Source organism: Nelumbo nucifera, chromosome 1 (assembly GCF_055504915.1).
Source record: "Nelumbo nucifera cultivar China Antique chromosome 1, China Antique-T2T, whole genome shotgun sequence".
In the NCBI taxonomy this organism is placed as follows: domain Eukaryota; kingdom Viridiplantae; phylum Streptophyta; class Magnoliopsida; order Proteales; family Nelumbonaceae; genus Nelumbo; species Nelumbo nucifera.
In genome coordinates, this window is record NC_142649.1 from 12,170,973 (window position 1) to 12,191,574 (window position 20,602).

At 36.8% G+C, this 20,602-nt stretch overlaps 1 pseudogene; it reads left to right on the forward strand.

Annotated features, from left to right (window-relative positions):
• Window positions 1-496: 496 nt before the first annotated feature.
• Window positions 497-12,345, forward strand: LOC148802914 (uncharacterized; annotated as a pseudogene).
• Window positions 12,346-20,602: the final 8,257 nt, after the last annotated feature.

Here is a 20,602-nt window from a genome sequence, read left to right on the forward strand (position 1 = left end):
GGACTGTCATGTGTGCCCTTCTTCTCCGGTTTGCTTGAGATCTACACGGCTTCACGAAAGGTACTCCCTACAGAAATTAGTGGGAGACCTTTTTGACCATGTAATTCAAAAATTAATAGTAGCAGCATAATTAACCACTCTGAGAAACACTAAGCTTACCTTGAATCAATTCAAGGGTTGAAGACCCTAGGAGGGAATTATTGATCAAAAGAGAATGACTTGCAAGCAAAGAAGAACTGGGAAGAATTCCATGCCCTTCTTGAGGAGTGTGCATGTGGACATCATGAAGAATTCTAGGGGCATTCCCTTCAAAATGCAATTTAATATGTTAAGGTCGATAATTATGACAACAAAACTTAGGAAATTAGTGTGCAGGGTTGCTTGATACCTTCTATTGGTTCCTTCCCTAAGAGTCTTCATCGGGTGGCTGAGGCCAATTGGTGGACACATGGAAGGTTTGGATTTCCTATAAGTATAAACTGATTAGTGTGCACTGATGGCAAGTGATGGTAACATCTTTCAAGAACTTGAAATAGGTAGGAGACAAAAAGTTCTAGAGCCTCACGTGGACTATTACGTGTCCTTCTCTGACCTATGTGAGATCTACACGCTCGTGCTACTGTATACGGGGCTTCAAGAAATGTACTGTCCACAGGTGACCTTGGCTCAGTAGCTTAAACATTGACAGTGGTAGATAATTAACCACTTAGAGAAATGATAAGCTCACCTTGAATGAATTCAGGGGTTGAAGACCCTGAGAGGGCATCATTGGTGGGAAGAGAAGTTGAACTTGCAAGGAAAGAAGAATTGGAAAGAATTTCATGTTGTTTCTGACGGAGGTGCATGTAGACACTATAAAGAGCTCCAGGGGCATTCCCTTCATAATGCAGACGAGTATGTTAAGGCCCATAATTGTCATGGGCAAGCTTGGGAACTTAGTGTAGAGGGTTGTTTGATAGATTTAATTGGTTCCTTCCTTGGGAGTTTTTTTCGGGTGACTGAGGGTAGAGTACATCCCACCTTTTACATTCTTCTAATGATGTGAAATGCTAGCTGATATGGCATTTTAAGAGATGATATTGTTTTGCAGGCCATAGAACATGTTAAATTGATACTATTGGGAAGATTATGAGATATATGAATGTGGAATGGGTGTTGTTCGGAGGCATTAGGTGTCGGCATCTGCCGAATACAAGTTAAAGTAAAGAAGTAAGGAAGAAGAAATAGTAGAACTAAGGGAGACAAAAACTTTTAATACATTTGTAGAAGAGCAAACAAACTTGAATGAAATGGTAACAAATGCCAACAAAATGTGCCAAATACAAGACAAAAAAAAACACAAGTGACAATACTAGTAGCCACTCCATGGGGTTCTTTGTTGACTGCATTATCTCTAATTTGAGTTAATTGTATATTGCACACCCAATTGGCTGATAGCTTGGTCCAAATACCACTACTGAAACACTTTACAAGTTTTGGTCTTTCCATATATTGGTGACAAACAATTCAAGGGTAGTTGCCCGTGGATGTGAATACTTTTGGAGGACACTGGTGTGACGAACACCTTTACTTCCTCACTTCTCCATAGAATCCACATGCCACCAAGGTAGTTTGAAGGATCAACAATAGAATAGCCAGTATAGCCTAGCTTGTCAATGACCTCAAGTGAGCTTGCATTACTGGCAAGAGTCCCAATAATTATATGAACCGATGGTTTACTTGAGTGTGAATGCCATAAATATTCCACAAGATGACCTTCAAATAGGGGAATGTGGGGTGTTCAACCCTTGGCAAATCAAAGTTGGGTTGGCATGTAGGCATCTTCATTTGTAACCAACAGTGCCAGAGTCGACCTTCATCAAAGTCATTAATTGTAGGGAAAACTAAAACAGCGTGTGTTCGAAATAGTGCGTAGACATATCAATGGACAGTGATGATACATTTCCATGTGGAGGTTATTTTGGAGTGAAGAGAGTTCAAATTTGAAGGGAGACCCATTTAAGAACGTGGTGTGGGAGAGAATAGGAGCAAAAGGGTCAGTAGGAACACCATGGACACAATTGTTGGGGGGAGCACCAATGAGAAATGGTGTGAATTCGAAGGGTACAAGTCCCAAAATACCTGTATCCATTGTACATGTAGTTTTGGAATGGAAGAGGTTCGAATAAAAATAAGGAAGTGCAAATATGTCTTGCTGCACTAAAAAAAGCAAAAAGCATTTAATAGAAAAAAAACAAGTGTAATATGCAACAAAGGAAGAAAAAGAATAGTGATATATGTAAGCACAATTAAAGGGAATAATGTATATAACCACATAATAGAAACAACAAAGATAATTTGATACATCTATACATCTATATAAAATGAAGGTTCATAAATCACACTTGTACCATAAGAGAAGCAGATTGCACCTGGAAAGGAGGTACTTACAAATTGGGTGGAAGCAAGATGAAAGGAGGGCACTGCATGAAAATGCAAATGTATTAAGCTAAATCATCGTAGAACCTTTTTCCTAGAAGAGCAAAAAAACAAGGAGAACTAGGGGAAAGCATATTGCATGTGGCAAGAATACAATTTCAGTACGAAGCTTTGATCACTATTCTTTGAAAATCAAATCGTGGGTTTGGATTACCAACCTTTTTTTTCTTCTTCTTTTGATTTGATTTTCAATAGTAAGTGGGCTTAACTCTTAAGATAGTTTTTGTTTTGTGCGTGTTTTTTTATGCAGCTGGAACAACAAACGTGCCCTTGCATTTTGCTCCTACCCAATTTAAACTCTAGTTTCCAAACTTAGATTTATAGGATTCTTTTGGGGGCCGTTTGAGAAGTGTTATCTTTTTTGAATCAGATCTATGAAACAATATTCATACTTTTTCTAGTTAAGCTTTTCAATTGAGAAGCCTACGTGCATCGTTTTTAACCAGTTCTATCAAAAAATGGGGCTAGCACAAATAGGATCTTTTGCATCTTTCTACATGAAGATGAATTGAAAAAAAAAGGCGAAAAGTTCCATTTTGATGGAGGCCTATCACGAGGCCCACCTCACCCCTAGGGGCGGCAGTTCCTAGGATAAGGATAAGTCTAACCAAGAATCCAAGATTAGCAAGATCCAAGAAATCAAGATAGACCAAGACTCTTCCAAGACTCATCAAGAATTCAAAGAATCCAAGACTCATCAAGAATTCTAGATAATCTAAGATTCATGCATGGATAAGATCAAGGGAGATCGGACGGTGGAGATCAAGTCAAGAAGAGTTCGATCCTATCTACAAGTTTGGGATGTTTAGATCAAATTTAATTTCTTTTCCTAGTTCTTTTATAATTTCCAGATGTATTATAAATACTGTTATTTTTCCAATTAATGAACACAGTTCATACTTCTCAATTTTCAGAATTTCTTCTTGTTCTCTTCTTCCAATTTTCGCCACATTTTCTCTCTCCTAGAGAATTCGGTGCTCTTCGCTAGGAATTAGCGAACGCCTGGTGCTTGCAAAGCCAGATCCGATTTCCATTGCTTCCATGCTGCGTCACATTTGGAGCTTCTTGAAAATAGCCTGGAATGGGCTTCACACATCTTTTTTAGACTGCGGCTTTTGGTAGATAGATTTTTTCCCAACCAAACGGGGAAATACCAAAATACGAGCTGCCAGACTTCTAAAAAGCCAACAGCCTGCGCAAAAAAGACACGCCAGACAAGGCCTTATAAATTGGACAAGGATAGTATAGTTTGAGAGTGCATCAAAAACCACTTGGACTAGTAAGAAATGGTTTGACGCAAATAAAGTACATTGTTTGAAAAAGTGACAAAAGGATTGAAGGTCCCAACTTGCTAGAGGATATGGCTTCGATACAGATGAATGTAAAAACATGATTTATTTAGATGATCTATACTTCGGATAAAACCTCTAAAGTTGGAAAAACATGATTTGTTACTATGTACCACTATAGGCACTAAAACAAAAATTGTTTCGCACATTGTTTAAAATTAATAATTTTTGTCAAGTGGATCAGTCAAAAAATACCCCTTTGTGCCATCAAGGAGAAAAGGACATCTAAAGCAAGAACATATTCAAAATTTCCAAAGAATATCCTTGAGTGATCAACAACATGCTCTTGAGCCAAGCTTTCCACTGATTTGCATCAATAACATCCTAATTCATGATTGAAGCAAGATAAGAGCAACAAATGCATCAGCTATTATAGTTTATGTTAACTTCATTTGTTCCTTGATATTGGGGATGAGTGTACAAGAGGACAAAAAGAAAGACCTAGCTGTTGCAATTGCAACTAAATTGCATCTAGAAATAACTAAATTGCATCTACAATAAATGTTATGATGGAAGAGCATGTAGTTCCACTCATAATAGCTGTTGCAATTGCAACTAAATTGCATCTTGAAATAAAAATTTGCCACTTCCAAAATCTCCAGGTCCATTGTAACCTTAAATGCTACATTAAAAGATAACACTAAAAGATAAACAAATAACTAAAAACTATACTAGAAAACTCTAAATTTGTTGACAACACCACCGAGGGAAAAAAGTTAAGATAGAGTGAAAAAGACCTAGGCCCCCTTTTCTATGAATCAAGTAGAAATCTTGCCTTAGTTAAAACTAGATCATTATTAATTTTTTTGATCAATTAGATGATTATTAATTTTTAAGTTGTCTAGACTGCAAAACAAAATAGAGCTGAAATAATCTTTGTTTTTTCTTGGTGGATAACAGAGAACTGTAATAAACCTAGAACCAATTGACAAACTTCCATGTTAAATAGCAAAGTACTCAATGGTTAAGGAATTTTACCAAATATTTTCATAATCTTTCTTTTCTAATTGTTTGTTACCATATATGCTGATCTCTATATACATATAGATAGATAGATGGATGAATAGATATAACTTGATAACCAACTCTCGAAAATTATCACAGATTAGTTGTCCTTTTTATCTTTTCTTTGTTTACATTAGAAGAAAGTAGCGTCTAGAATCTTTCTAATTTCCATTTTAAATTTGAACTCTAGTAATCTAAGTTGGTGGGCATATAAAGAAAAAAAAAAAATGTATCGAAGAAAAAAGAGAAAAGAGAGAACTGGGAAAGAGAGAGAATGATGATATTAGTGAAATTTGATACGGTTTTCTATTGAGTTGTAGGTCCACAATTGCCCCATGATATTAGTGAATTAATACTGTTGACAGAAGTTCTATTTATAACAATGATATAAGAATTCCATGTGAATAAACATTTTGCATGGTAAATCCCAGACAGTGTGTCGCCATTGTTGTAAGACAATAGTTGGGACAGAAGATAGATCCTATGTGACAGCATACTTATACAAGAAGATGTTACGATGGTGTCTCCAACAATACAAGAAGATGAAGATGGTGAAATATAATCTTAATATTTCAAGCTTTGGACCATGTGATACCACCATAGACCGTCTAACCAATCATTGTCATAGTTGTGAAAAGCCCATCAACTAAAGCAGTAAAAAGGTTTTTTTTTTTTTTTCTTTTTTATTCAATAAAAACTATTTAATTTATATTAAAAGGCCTTAAAATCAAAAAATAATAAAAGATGTCACTATAACTTGGAAAAAGAGAGAGTATTCTAGTGTCCAAATACTAGAGGGTAACTGAAATTTTAAAACATAAAAACGAATGGTTTATAAGCAAGAGCTAGCGTTGAAAAAGTCAAGCAATGAATGGTTTATAAGCAAGACCAAACCAGCATTGTCCATTCATGGGAGTATATCTGACCAAATAAAAAAGAAAATATTCTTGAAGAAGACCACTCGTTCATTCATTCACATTGATCCTGCCCATGATTCATGTTATTGGTTCTTTGGGTTACTAGAGTAAAAAAATAGTGGGTCATACATGCATCAGAAGACACAAAAAAGTGAACCCAACAGAACAAAGACAAAAAAATATAAAAAGAAAAGTAAACAAAAGAGCTCCCTTAGCTTGAGTCCACACTGGACTCCATCCCTAACATAGTAGACTCTGAATCAAGGGGAAGCCTAGCGAATTTTTCTTCTAATTTCTTGATGTGAGCATCCAACTTACGCACTTCCTTTTCAAGTTCATTAGATTTCCAAGAGTAGTAAATAAAGTCATCAAAGTTCAGGTCTTCCACATGGAGTTTGTACAATGCCTTCAATTTCTGAACCGCATCTTTAGAAACAAACTCTACTGTGCCATTAACATTCATTGAACGGGGGCCAAAAAAACTCAAGTGCTCATGTGTTATGAAGATTCGGGTCTCAGCACAGTAATTGTCACCTATCTTTTTAAGAAGAAATAGTGGTGGGGGCAGGCACAAATGAGCCAACATTTCATGTAGCAATCGTTTAAAGTAGATAGTAAATGCATTGCATCTTGATGTGTACATTGTTTCTCCTATAAAACGGATGAAGACTTGAGAAGAACAAATTAGAAAGATAAGAACAAAGAATAATCAATAAAGCATAGAATGTAAATGGGGAGAAACATAAGCAGACAATAGTGGAAAGGGCAATGGCAAATTATATCAACCTTGGAGAGACACATTCAAGAAGAACAAGCTGCAACAAAGAAAAACAGTAAACAACATTAGTTTAGGCCTGTTGTCGACTATCGAGATGGTTGCCACTGAATGGGAAGCGGAATATATGAAATGTATATATAGGTGGGAGGGCAGAGAACTGGTTACCTGTTCCCCACCATTCACACGTGGATAAGATGCAACAGCCAGATATCTACTACCTACCAACCATCGACCAGATCCAATGTGCGATTTATCACTATTGTCACATCTTCATTCTTGCGGTTTATTAATATAACCATTGGTTTATAATATATAGCGTGGTTTATTCCCTAAATGCATCTAAAAACAAGTCATGTGCAAACTCCCTTATTCTAACACTGTGAGGGAGATAGGCTAACACAATAGGTTGGCACTGATGTGGGATGACTTGTAAGAGCAAGTCACATGGTCCATCAAACCGACGTGGGATGCATAGGCTGAGAGAAAGAGCTATGCGCAACCTGTGTCTAAGAAAATTGCAACACAACCTGTCTTCTTCCTTAGGTGGAGGCGGTGACTCAACCATGTCTTCTTCCTTGGGTCTCAACTGATGCATCGCAATTGCATTGGGAGTGGTGGCAAGGGAAGGCGGCAGCTCAACCCTGCCTTCTTCCTTGGGCGGAGGCCACGGCTCAATTGACGCAACGGTGAGAAAATCTATGTGCAACCTGTCTGTGTAAGAAAAATGCAGAGAGAGAGAGAGAAAGAGCTATGGGCAACCTGTCTTCTTCCTTAGGCGGAGGCGGCTGCTCAACCATGTCTTCTTCCTTAGGTCTCAACCGATGCGCCGACAGTTGTGTTGGGGGTGGTGGCAAGGGAAGGCGGCGGCTCAACCCTATCTTCTTCCTTGGGCGGAGGCTGCTGCTCAAAAATGGCAGGTGGTTTGGCCACCTACCTAGCAGACACCGCCCAACCAATGCAGCGGTTTCCAATGCCCACCTAACCAGAAAGAGGACAACTCGAATGCAGTAAAATGGCAGGCTGTTTGGCCACCTAACCAGCAACAGGATATCTTCTTCCATTTGCTGCATTCTCAATCCACCTAACCAGTAATAAGAGGAGAACTCGACTGCAGTTGTGGCATTTTTGTAATTTTTTAGAAAAATGGCCGAATTCAATGTTAAATTCCATTTGCTGCATTCTCAAGCCTCCTACCATACACATTTTAACTTAATATATATATATAGAGAGAGAGAGAGAGATTTCTAACCCCTAAGAGCTTTCTAAACCTATAACTAATTCTAGTTAACCTAATCATTTTAAGCCATGTTTCAAATCATTTTAACTCTTCTAAGTTTTGTTCATCTTCTAATTTGGGTATGAATGACTAGGAACCAAAACAAGCAAGCAAGCTTTCTAAACCTCTAAATAGTTCTTGTTAGCCATTTAAATTATTTTTTCCTTTTAAATAGTTTTTTTTTTTACTTTTATAATTGTTGTAAAATTAATTGCTTATTATTTTCCTTGGAATTAATATTTCAGATTATTTTGCTTTTATGTCCTCTTATATAAATTATGTATAGATTCTTCAACCTACAATTGAGATTGTAGTTGAATAAGCCATTTACTTGATTGTTTTATCGTAAATTATGGATATCTTTTTTGTAAGCCATTTACTTTTATGTCCTCTTATTTCAGATTATTTTACTTTTATAATTGTTGTACAATTCCAGAGCCACGATCATCTCCCAAAGAAGCTAATCATAGAGGATATGCAAAATTATTGAAAGCAAAATTGAGTTGGGATTAACTTAGAAAATCTTCCAATAGATCCTGAGTTATTAACTAAAATTTAAGATTACCACCCAAATGATCAAGATAAGATACAAAGAGCATACTTACAAAAGGGACCTTGTCAACATCGTCATTATAATTTTCCCCAAAGAAAAATTGGAAAAGTATTAAGAAGATTTTGTTCTTCTTAGTTTAATGAGTTTTGCAATTGGTTGGAGTATAGCATAGAAAATGATGCTATATTTTGTTTGAGTTACCACCTTTTTAGGTCAAACCTTGGAAGAAAGGGGGTGGGGATTTATAAATTGGAATAAAAAAGAAAGGTTTTATATACATGTTAAAGGTCCAAATAGTGCTCACACCTAAGCTTGGAAGAAATGCCAAGATTTAATGAACCAAAGCCAACACATTGAAGCTTCTTTGTCTAAGTAATCAGACCATGCTTGAAGCATATATCAGAGTCGCTTAACAAAATCAATTGATTGCATTCGGTTTCTTTTTTGCCAAGGGTTGGCTTTTCGTGGTCATGACAAATTTGAAAGTTATACTAATAAGGAAATTTTCTTAAACTTCTCAGGTTTCTTGATGATCATAACGAAGTAATTAACAATGTGGTTTTAGAAAATGCTCATGAGAATGCTGTTGCAATTGATACCACTAATGCAATAATTAAGGATCTTATAGATGAGTTATTTTCCATTATAGTTAATGAGTCATGTGATATATCAAATAAGGAACAAATAGCTATTGCTTTGCGTTATGTGGATAAAAAATGAAGTGTTGTTAATCGTTTGCTTCGTATTGTACATGTTAGTGATACCACTACTATTAGACAATGTATGCCCTTAGCTTCAATCAGATTGATGTACATTATGACATTTATTGTAAATGAATAAAGTACAATTTTGATTCATGTTATAGTGGTGTATTTCTGTGTAATACTCTTAAACTGGACACTTATGAGACTCGTATTAGTTTAGAATGTTCACAGCCGTTGGATAAGTCTAGGGAGATTTATCCTGATAAGGCTGACACTGATGTGCCACCAAGTGTTGGGGTGGCCTATCTCAACTGCTAGGGTGAGACCCGAGGTACATGCAGTGTAGGTTTACTTGAAACCCTGAACCGGACCAAAATTCCAGTATTACCCTGGACCTTGGTGATTAGTGGGCAAAACTGGAATGTTACACTTGACCCCTAGACTCGATTATGATACTGCACTATGTGTCGGATTGAGCTATCTTTGATATGCCAATCAGTGAGATCCTTAGAGGGGGTCAAAACCTGGGTATGTTGGGACAGTCTGAGAATTTATCTGAGTGGGTGATCATAGTGACAGAATCAACCCCTTTGTCGGACAAAGGTAATGATCGGGGAGGCACTCTCTCTGATGGAAACCAATATTGCCGGCAACCGATTTCAATAGTTGAAATTTGTTTTGCAAAATATATTTATATACGGATATACATACATATATATATATATATATATATATATATATATATATATATATATATATATATATATATATATATATTACGGTTTCAAAATGTTTGCAAAATGTTTTAATTCCTGGGATCCATGTGAGTAGATAGTGCAACACTATTCCTTGCAGCCGAGGGAGATGTCCTTTCTTGTCGGGCAGTGTTTGATCATTATGGGCTGAGAGGTTAAGTGTAACACCATTGAGGGTAATACCTGATGGGCTAATCTTGCATCTGCCCACAGTCCCTGGGTTTTTATAAGGTGGGTTGGCCCAGGGACCACTTAGTGTAAGTGTTGGGCCCATTAGGAGCCCATGTGATGGGCTTCAAGGGGTTCACTGTCTTTTCAGTGAATTCGACCAGGCCTTGTAACAAAGGCTGGACTGAACCCATGTGGCTGATGTGTAGATCAATGTTTGGGTCCCACGCCTTACATGGAAGCCCAATTGGACAACAATTTGGAAGGTTAATGAGCACACAGACTTATTGGGCCTAAAGCCCATTTCGAACTGGTTTAGTTAGACTAATTAAAGAGAGGGGCGGATCTGGGATTGGATCAGCAGATAGGATAGGGTCTTACCCTATCCGCTCAGAGAGTCTAGATCTGAATACAGATTTGGATCTAGAAACCTCCTAATGAGATTAGGAGAGAACTGATCTATTTTGCAGATAAGATAAAGACTTGTCCTTATCTCTTAAAGAAAACTCCTTATCCAAATACAGATTTGAATTATGAAACTCCTAATGAGATTGTGAGCTCTCTTTAAGGCTATAAAAGGAGGAGGGGGGCGAACCATTCATCCCAAATTCCAAGGATCATATCTCAGTTTACACAGAGAGAAGACAACACCAGTGTGATTGGGCCACCTTCTCCCTGCGTTCTCCTCCAGTTGCTGCCATAGCCAATTTGATTTCCATTGTTGTAGGAGCGATCAAGAAGCGTTCTTGATATCAATTTTTGGTGAAAAACTAATTGGGAGTAGTGCTCACCTACCCCCTAGCAAATTCTTGGTGAAGGATTTGGTTCTTTGGAAGAACACTATTGATTCTGTTCCATCTTGCACTGTGTCATCTTTAGTGGGAACGATCGTTAGATCCTTTTTTGGACGTGAACACCTCCATTGGAAGATATTATTTTTTCGCATCAGGTATATCCTTCTCCTACTGTTTTGGTTTAGATCTGGTTCGGTTCTTGGTTTGCGTTATGTGATATATCAAATAAGGAACAAATAGCTATTGCTTTGCGTTATGTGGATAAAAAATAAAGTGTTAAGCATTTGATTGGTATTGTACATGTTAGTAATACCACTACTTCATCCTTTAAGGCAACAATTGAATCATTATTTTGTAAGTATAGATTAAGTATTCTAAGAATTCGTGGACAAGGCTATGGTGGCGCTAACAATATGCAAGGTGAACTTAAAAGTCTTAAAAGTTTAATTTTGATAGAAAACCCATGTGATTTCTATGTTTATTGCTTTGTTCATCAATTACAACTTACACTTGTTACTGTTGCCAAGAATCACATTCAAGTTGTTTCACTTTTTTAGTTTAACTATTAATTTGTTCAATGTTGTTATAGGCTCATGTAACTGTCATGATATGCTTTGAGAGAAACAAATTACAAATGTTAGAGAAGCATTGGGAATGGATAAATTCTTAGTGAGTAGGGCTTAAATCAAGAATCTAGCTTGAAACAACCATGTGATAGTAGATGGGGTTCACATTATGTACACTAATAAGTTTAATTCTCATGTTTTCTTCAATGATTAATGTGCTTGAGATTATTGTAGAAGATGGTTCAAATTTAGAACAAAGAGTTAAAGCTAAGGCCTTTTAGATTTAATGCAATTATTTGATTTTGTATTTGCTTTATATTTAATGAAAAATATCTTGAGAATCATCAATGAATTATCCCAAGCATTGCAAAGGAAAGATCAATATATCATTAATGCTATGAAACTAGTCAAGGTTTCTAGGAGCAATTACAAATGATGCAAGATAACAATTAGGAAGATTTATTGAATGAAGTCTCATTATTTTGTGACAATCATGATATTGATATCCCTAGTATGAATGCAATACTTGCAGTTAAACAGAAATCACGTCACAAACCTCAACAGATTACAAGTTTATACCCCTATCATGTTGAGTTATTCTACACTATTATAGATATGCAACTTTAAGAGCTCAATGATCAGTTCATTGAGGTAAATACTGAGTTGCTTCTTTGTGTAGCATGCTTAAATCCAAATAATGCTTTCTCTACTTTTAATAAGCAAAAGTCAATTCACCTTGCTTAGTTTTATCCATGTGAATTTTCTCCAATTGATCTTATGGCACTTGATAACCGGTTGGAGATTTACATTATTGATATGTGCAGTGCTAGCAAATTTTTTAATTTAAGGGGAATCAATAGCCTTTCAAAGAAGTTAGTTTATACAAGAAGGAATCTTATTTATCCATTGGTTCATTTGCTTGTGAAATTTGCATTAATTTTACCTATTTCCACAACTACTATAGAAATGACATTTTCTACAATGAAAATAGTGAAAAGCTGACTACGTAATCCAATGGGAGATTATGTAGGTTATGCTGGCCTACAGGTGGCTCAACCCACTTTACAACGATCAATATATATATATATATATAGCAATAAATGGAATCTAACAGTAACTTTTGTTTTTTTTTCCTTACAAATTACAAGAATGCCACTCTCACCATTCCCACTCGGCCTTCTCAATTCGACTTCCTTTTCTGGTGCTGACGCTCATTTCAGTGATCACACCATTTAAAGTAATCAAAGCCAGGTGAATCAACTTCCAATTCCTACTTGACCCTTTCTCTTGATTCAACTTCGGAATAGCTCTGTTCACTGTCCTTTGATCTCCACTTCCTTCTTTGGCGTCGGTGTTTGTTCTGGTGATCACATCGTTCAAAGGTCGCTGAATGATTAGCATGGAGTTCCCACAAAAAGCCTTGAATTGCAACCCATCTCTTCATAGTCGATTCCACCTTGCTTATGATCACCTCTACCAGAGCAGAATTAACCTAAAAATTTCAGACTATCCAACAGATGGCATAAAGGAAGACAGCTCCGTATGAATTTTCCTTTGCTTGAGAATAGGCATGTTCTCCAAGAAGATAATAACAACCAATGAGTGAGGGAGAATCCATTAGACTTGCATAAAGAAGTGGCACCATAATCCCTGCACTTGCACTTGGACTATATGTTTTGTTCGTAATGTTTGAGAGGCTTCTTGCCCATATTAGAGGGAAGAAGATAGGTGACGATTATTGTGTTGAGGTTCGCATCTTCGTAGCACATGAGCACTTGAGTTTTTTTGGCTCCTGTTCGCTGAATGTTAATAGCATAGTGGGGTTTGCTTGTAAAGATGCAATTCGGAAATTGAAGGCATTGATGACTTTGTTTACTACTCTTGGAAATATGAACTTGAAAAGGAAGTGCGTAAATTGGATGCTCACATCAAGAGATTGGAAGAGAAACTTGCTAGGCTTCCCCCTGATTTAGAGTCTACTATGTCAGGGATTGAGTCCAGTGTGGACTCAAGCTAAGGGAACACGCTTGTTTACCTTTCTTTTTTCTGTTTTTTTTTTGTCTTTGTTCTGCTGGGCTCACTTGTTTTGGCATGTATGACCCACTGTTTTTAAAACGTGTCTACTCTGATGCATCCTACTTCTCCTTCTTGTACTTACAAAGTTTATACTCACCGAAATTTGACCTGAGAGCCCTTTGGGATCTATAAGAGAGTAGTCATGCTCTTAGAAAACAAGATTTTATAGTATCTATTCTTCGTTGAGTACAGTTTAAACTTTTGAATAGAAGTCCACTTGCTGGTTGTTTATTTCTACTTGACTCTGAGATGAATGGCTGCTAATATACTAATTAACAAACTGAACCATAATTAGTCAACATTAAAGCATAAGGCTCATAACATAGGGAACAATATAAAATAAAGTTTTGTGATAAACAGGGTATATCTCTCGTGAAAGACAAATTGTAAGAGATAAAACATATGGGTATTTTTTTTATTGACACATTTGCTTTCTAGGTTGATACAACCAATGATGTTGACCACAGCTATTGTATATACAAAGTTGCCCTTGAGAAATCAGGATGCAAGTAATTTTTTTTTCCCTAAAAGCCCAATTATGATAAAGGCGTTCAGGAACTTTACTTTGTTTTTATGCATTTATCAAATATTTGTCAAATCCCATTATGTCCCCTTTCCCTAAAAGCCCAATTATGATGGATGCAGGTATTTTTTGACTTGTATCCTCCGGTTCACACCATTTCTCATTGGTACTCCCCCCATCAATTACGTCCATAGTGTTCTTGCTGACCCTTTTACTACTATTCTCTCCCACACTACATTGTTAAGTGGGTCTTCCTTCGCATTTGAACTCACTTCACTCCAATTTTAATGTCTACGCATGTGATGCATTCCACCTATGCACTGTTTCGAACACATGCACTTTCAATTTTCCCTACTATTAATGGCTTTGATGAAGGTCGACTCTAGCACTACTGGTTACAAATGAAGATGCCTACATGTCGACCCAACTTTGATTTGCCAAGGGTTGGACATCCCTCATTCCCCTATTTGAAGGTCATCTTGTGGAATATTTGTGGCATTCACACCCAAGTATTTTATCATGCATTTGCAAGGATCAAGGAATTCCACACAACCCATCAGTTCTGATAATTATTGAAACTCTTGCCAGTAATGCAAGCTCACTTGAGGTCATTGACAAGCTAAAATATGATGTTTATTCTATTGTTGATCCTTTAAACTACTTTGGTTGTGGATTCTATGGAGAAGTGAAGAAGTAAAGGTGTTTGTCCCACCCGTTTCCTCCAAAAACATTCACATCCTTATTCACCTCCATGGGCAACTACCCTTGAATTGTTTGTCGCCAATATATGGAAGGAGCAAAACTTGTAAAGTGTGTTAGTAGTGGTATTTGGACCAAGCTATTGGACAATTGGGTGTGCAATATACAATTAACTTGGATTAGAGATAATGCAGTCAACAAACAACCCCATGGAGTGGCTACTAGCATTGTCACTTGTGTTTTTTGTCTTGTACTTGGCACATTCTGTGGACGTTTGTTACCATTTCATTCAAGTTTGTTATTCTACAAATGTATTAAAAGTTTTTGTCTCCCTTAGTTCTACTATTGCCTCTTTCCTTACTTCTTTACTTTAACTTGTGTTCGGCAGATGCCAACACCTAATGCCTCTGAACAACACCCATGCCACGTTCATATATCTTAGAAAGATTGCGCTCCCACTGATGGTGCCTTACCTTCCTCTCCTAAACTTAAACCCTTCCATAATCTTTCCAATAGCATCAATTTAACCTGTTCTATGGCCTACAAAACAATATCATCTATTAAAATGCCATATCAGCTAGCATTTCACATCATTATAAGAATGTATAAGGTGGTCTGTGCTCTACTCTCATGGATCCTCATGTTAGGACAGTATAGTGTATGTCTTTCTACTAATCGATTGAAGTTCATCCTAACTGAATCAGTTATATTCCCCACAGACTCAGAAACACAACAACAGTAGGTCATTGTCCTAATTTAGCTCATAAGTTACTGACAAGAGGCAATAAAAAGGAATACCATTGGTGCCACTGCTATCAATGGAGTCATTTTCAAATCTAGCTGCATACAAGGGAATGGAGAATGGCACACCGGTGCTCCCAGAACCCAGGTCGTAGGAGAGGTGGTTAGGGGTGTGGAGGAAAGAAGGTAGTTAGGGGAACCCATGTGAGGCTCTAAAACTTTTTGTCTCTTAGACATTTCAAGTTCTTGAAAGATGTTGCCATCACTTGCCATCAGTGCACACTAATCAGGTTATACTTATAGGAAATCCAAACCTTCCACGTGTCCACCAATTGGCCTCACCCACCTGACGAAGACTCTTAGGGAAGGAACCAATTGAAGGTATCAAGCAACCCTGCACACTAATTTCCTAAGTTTTGTTGTCATAATTATCGACCTTAACATATTAAATTGCATTTTGAAGGGAATGCCCCTAGAATTCTTCATGATGTCCACATGCACACTCCTCAAGAAGGGCATGGAATTCTTTCCAGTTCTCTTCTTGCAAGTCCTTCTCTTTCGATCAATAATTCCCTCCTAGGGTCTTCAACCCTTGAATTGATTCAGGGTAAGCTTAGTGTTTCTCGAAGTGGTTAATTATGCTGCAGCTATTAATTTTTAAATTACATGGTCAAAAAAGTCTTCCATTAATTTCTGTAAGGAGTACCTTTGGTGAAGCCGCATGTACACTAGCAAGAGCATGTAGATCTCAGGCAGTTGGGAGAAGAAGGGCACATGACAATCTACATAGAGCTATAGAACTTTTGTCTTCTATGCATTTATTTTCCATGTGAAGGCTGTGACTATATCTAATGAGATCTTGAAAATGCACAAGGGACTTCTGCTCCACAAAATCATAGACAACACCAAACACGCCCCTTCTCTGAACAGTGGGACTTTGGACCACTGAATTTTGTATGCACAAAGTGCCATTCCAAAATGTGGATTCAGGAGCGATCACCTTCTAGCTCAATCTCCAATCCTATATTTTACCTTTGTTGTTTGGATGGGAAAGTTACCACTCCTCCCAGAAACACCTTTCCTTTTACAAGATCTATTTGAAGGAAAATATGATACAAGGAAGTCAAAGTTCAATGAATTGATCTGAGTTTACAACTCCATGTTTTCATTTATATTAATGGGTGGGAAAATAGATTACCACTTGATGCAAGGGAGAGGTCCATATGCTTTTAGGATATCTGGCTCATTGGTGCATGTTTACATATATATATATATATAATGATCAAACTAGTGCTGAACTGGACCCAAATTTTGTTCATGATCTCCAAATGATGCTGAACCAAATAAACCCATATGCCAAGGTTTTCCGATCTACAAGGGACCTGCTTCCCCCCGATCGAAGAATTGAGCTACATATGTGAATATTAGAACAACAAGGGCCTAACCAAAGGCAGTATAATAAACCTTCTTGTAATGAAGTAGCAACATTAATGGTTGGAGACGGTTCTCGAAAAACTAATACGCGTGATGTTATTATTTCCACATTACTGGTTGAAAAGAATTGATGAGACACACCCATGCTCTATGCCATTACAGTACCCGCTTTTATTCCCACATGGTGAAGGTGGATGGAAACTTGACATTCCATACCAATGTGTTCCTCATGCTAGAATCCAACGTCAACATATGGTGACACTAAGAGATTTCACTGCATATCGAATTCAAAGTTGTTTAAATGAAGGCAAAACCTTATTCCAAGGTGGGCGAGCATTTCAACAATATTTGGTTGATTGCTATGCTACTATAGAGGATGATCGTCTAAGGTACACAAGTCCAGCCAAAAGCAACTAAGGAGTGAAGTATGTCAAGGAACACAAGATCCCATTAATGCGGGGGATACTAATGCAAGTTTAATTAGTCTGTGGTATATATTGCCCTCTTCTTTCACTAGTGGCCCTAGATACATGGTCCAAAGCTACCAAGATGCAAAGGCCATTTGTTGAACATTAGGCCATCTAGATTTATTCATAATATTTATAGCAAACCCACAATGGTCTAAGGTAGTTGTAGAATTATCTAAAATGCCTTTCTTGAAACCTAGTGATCGACTAGATATTGTGTCACATGTTTTCAAGATAAAGTTGAAGGAATTGTTACATGATATTAAAGTTAGGAAAATATTTGGCCCTGTCATTGCATGTTTGTAGAGATGTCTCATTACTCCTTTTGGTGATTGGATACATCTTTGATACTATGATCAAACACGTAACATTCAATCTATGGTTTTCAAATTTACATGTCATTGAATTCCAAAAAGAGAGGAACACTCAACGCACATATACTGGTAACTTTGGTTGATGATATTGATTGGGTTGTTTTGGTAGAATTTCCTGACAATAATGATGACCCCCTTCTATATGAAACAATAGTAAAATTCATGATCCATAGTCCTTGTGGTAATCAAAATCACTCTAGCCCATGTATGGTTGCACCTAAGTGCAAAAGCCACTACCCGAGACAATTTTGTGTAGAGACATCTGTAAATAGTGATGGTTACCCTATTTATCGTTGGAGGAACAACGAATGTGTGGCTCAAGTTGGAATTCATCAAGTTGATAACCGTTGGGTTGTTCCCTACAATAAATATCTTTCAAGAAAATATAATGCTCACAAAAATGTTGAGATTGTTGCAAAAATGCATGTAGTAAAATATTTATACTAATATATCCACAAGGGATTTGACAAAGCAACTTTAATTATTCATAGATTGCCAATTGGTCACCCAAGAGAAACAAATAGTTATGAACAAGTTGATGAAATCCAACAATATGTGGACTGTCGATATCTATCTCCCTCTAAGGACTCTTGGAAAACCTTCAATAGAAAAACCCACCAGTTGATAGGTTACAATATCACTTAGAAAATCAATAAGTTATAGTATTTGATGATCATCAAAATTTGGAGCGAATATTGTTAAGGCTTGGAATCCAAAGAACTATGTTTACAACTTGGTTTGATGCAAACCGGATTTACTCAGAAGCAAGGGCTTTGATCGATGTTGATTTCTCAAGATATTGGGTTTGGAATAATGATGCCAAGATATAGGCCAAGTGAAAAAATGGCATGGCCATTGGAATGTTATATTATGCTCACCCATCATTTGGAGAAAGATATTGCCTTCGCATGTTATTATATATAGTACATGGAGCAACATGCTTTGAAGACATAAGAATTGTAAATGGATTGACACATGATTCTTACAAAGCAGCATGTATAGCTTTTGGCTTGCTTGATGATGATAATGAATGGGATTACGCATTGGTAGAAGCTTCTATTTAGGCAACTAGTAACCAAATGCGTGACATTTTTGTATCTATTCTATTGTTTAATGAAGTTGTTAACCTAAGACAGCTTTGGAATAAATAACCATTGGAAAAGTCTATTAGATGACTTGCAGTATAGAGCTCGACAAGAATCTGGGAACTCTCAAATCTAGCTCACCGATAATGAATTACAGAATTGGGCTCTACTCGAAATCGAGAAAATATTGAACCAAAATAACAAGTCATTAATTGATTACTCTGGAATGCCAACCCCTTCTAACAACCTTGTTAATGGCAACTTGAATAGATTAATATGGGAAGAATTATCTTATGATGTCACTACATTAAAGGTAGAGTTAGAACACCTACATAATGCCTTGAACCCACAACAATGATTAGCATTCAACAAAATTATGCATGCATGCACGACTGATATTGGTTGGTTTTTCTTTGTTTATGTTAGTGGTGGAATTGACAAAACATATTTGTGGAGAACATTGATCTCAAAGCTGCGTCTAGAGCAAAAAATTGTTGTTGTAACTGCAACTTTTGGGATTGCATGTTTGTTATTATCTAGTGGAAAAACTACACAACCTACATTCAAGATTCCAATTAACTTAAATGAAACATCAACATGTTCAGTATGCCATTGATCTGCACTAGCTGAATTTTTGTAGGTAGCTAATATGACAATATGGGATGAAGTTCCAATGGCTAATCGTTATGCATTCAAAGCTTTAGATCAAACACTTAAAGATCTTATTACCCAGCTACATTTGACAAAGTATTTGGTGGTAAAACAGTTGTGTTAGGAGGTGATTTTTGGCAAATCTTACTTATAGTTTTGAAGAGACATCGACAAGATGTCATATCTGCTTCTTTTCCAAGGTCAACCTTGTGGGATCAATGCTAACTCGTTGAACTAAACATAAATATGAGATTAGTCCCAATCTCAACCATAAGACATTAAATAGATTGCATTGTTTGCAAATAGGATGCTCCACGTTGGAAATGGGTGACATCATTGGAATTTCCACTCTAGAAGATGTGGAGCTCGATTGCATTCCAATACCAAACGATATCTTATTGGAGGACACAGGGGATGGCGTCTATCCCTTAGTGAATAGTATCTTCCCCAATATAGAGACCATGTTTCAAGATGAAAAAAATATTTGTGTGAATGTGCTATTCTTGCACCAAGGAATGATGAAGTCGATGCTATCAATTCCTACATTTTCTCTCTCATACCCGGAAATGAATGCATGTACCTAAGTGTCAATACCCTTAGTAATACTGATGATGTTTCTCCAAGCTATCTTTGCTTATACCCCCCTAAATATTTGAAATCCCTAATCTTTCCTAGAATACCAAATCATTCTTTGAAATTGAAAGTTGGAGTACTTATAATGTTGTTACAGAATCTGAATCAATCTTGCAACTTGTGCAATGGAACTTGTTTGATTGTTGAAACCCTCAGCAAGTGTGTTATAGAAGCAAACGTGATCACGGGCAATCGTATTGGCCAAATAGTTTTTATACCCAAGATAATAGTGTCACCAATTAGAACATCTTTTGCCATTTCAATTAAAAATAAGGTAGTTCCCTGTAAAGCTTGCATTTGCAATGACGATTAACAAGAGTCAGGGCCAGACATTGAAACATGTTGGCGTATATTTGGAAAACCCTATTTTTAGCCATGGTCAGCTAAATGTTGATGTTTTCAAGGATTTCATCTAGATCGGACTTGAAAATATTTCTTATTAGGAAGGACAAACGCCCTACAGGGTTTACAAGGAACGTTGTATATAAAGAAGTTTTTAGTGAGCTAAATCAATATTCATATTAGACTTTATCCACCAATGATGGTCTTACGGTTATTACTTTGTTACAATTATGA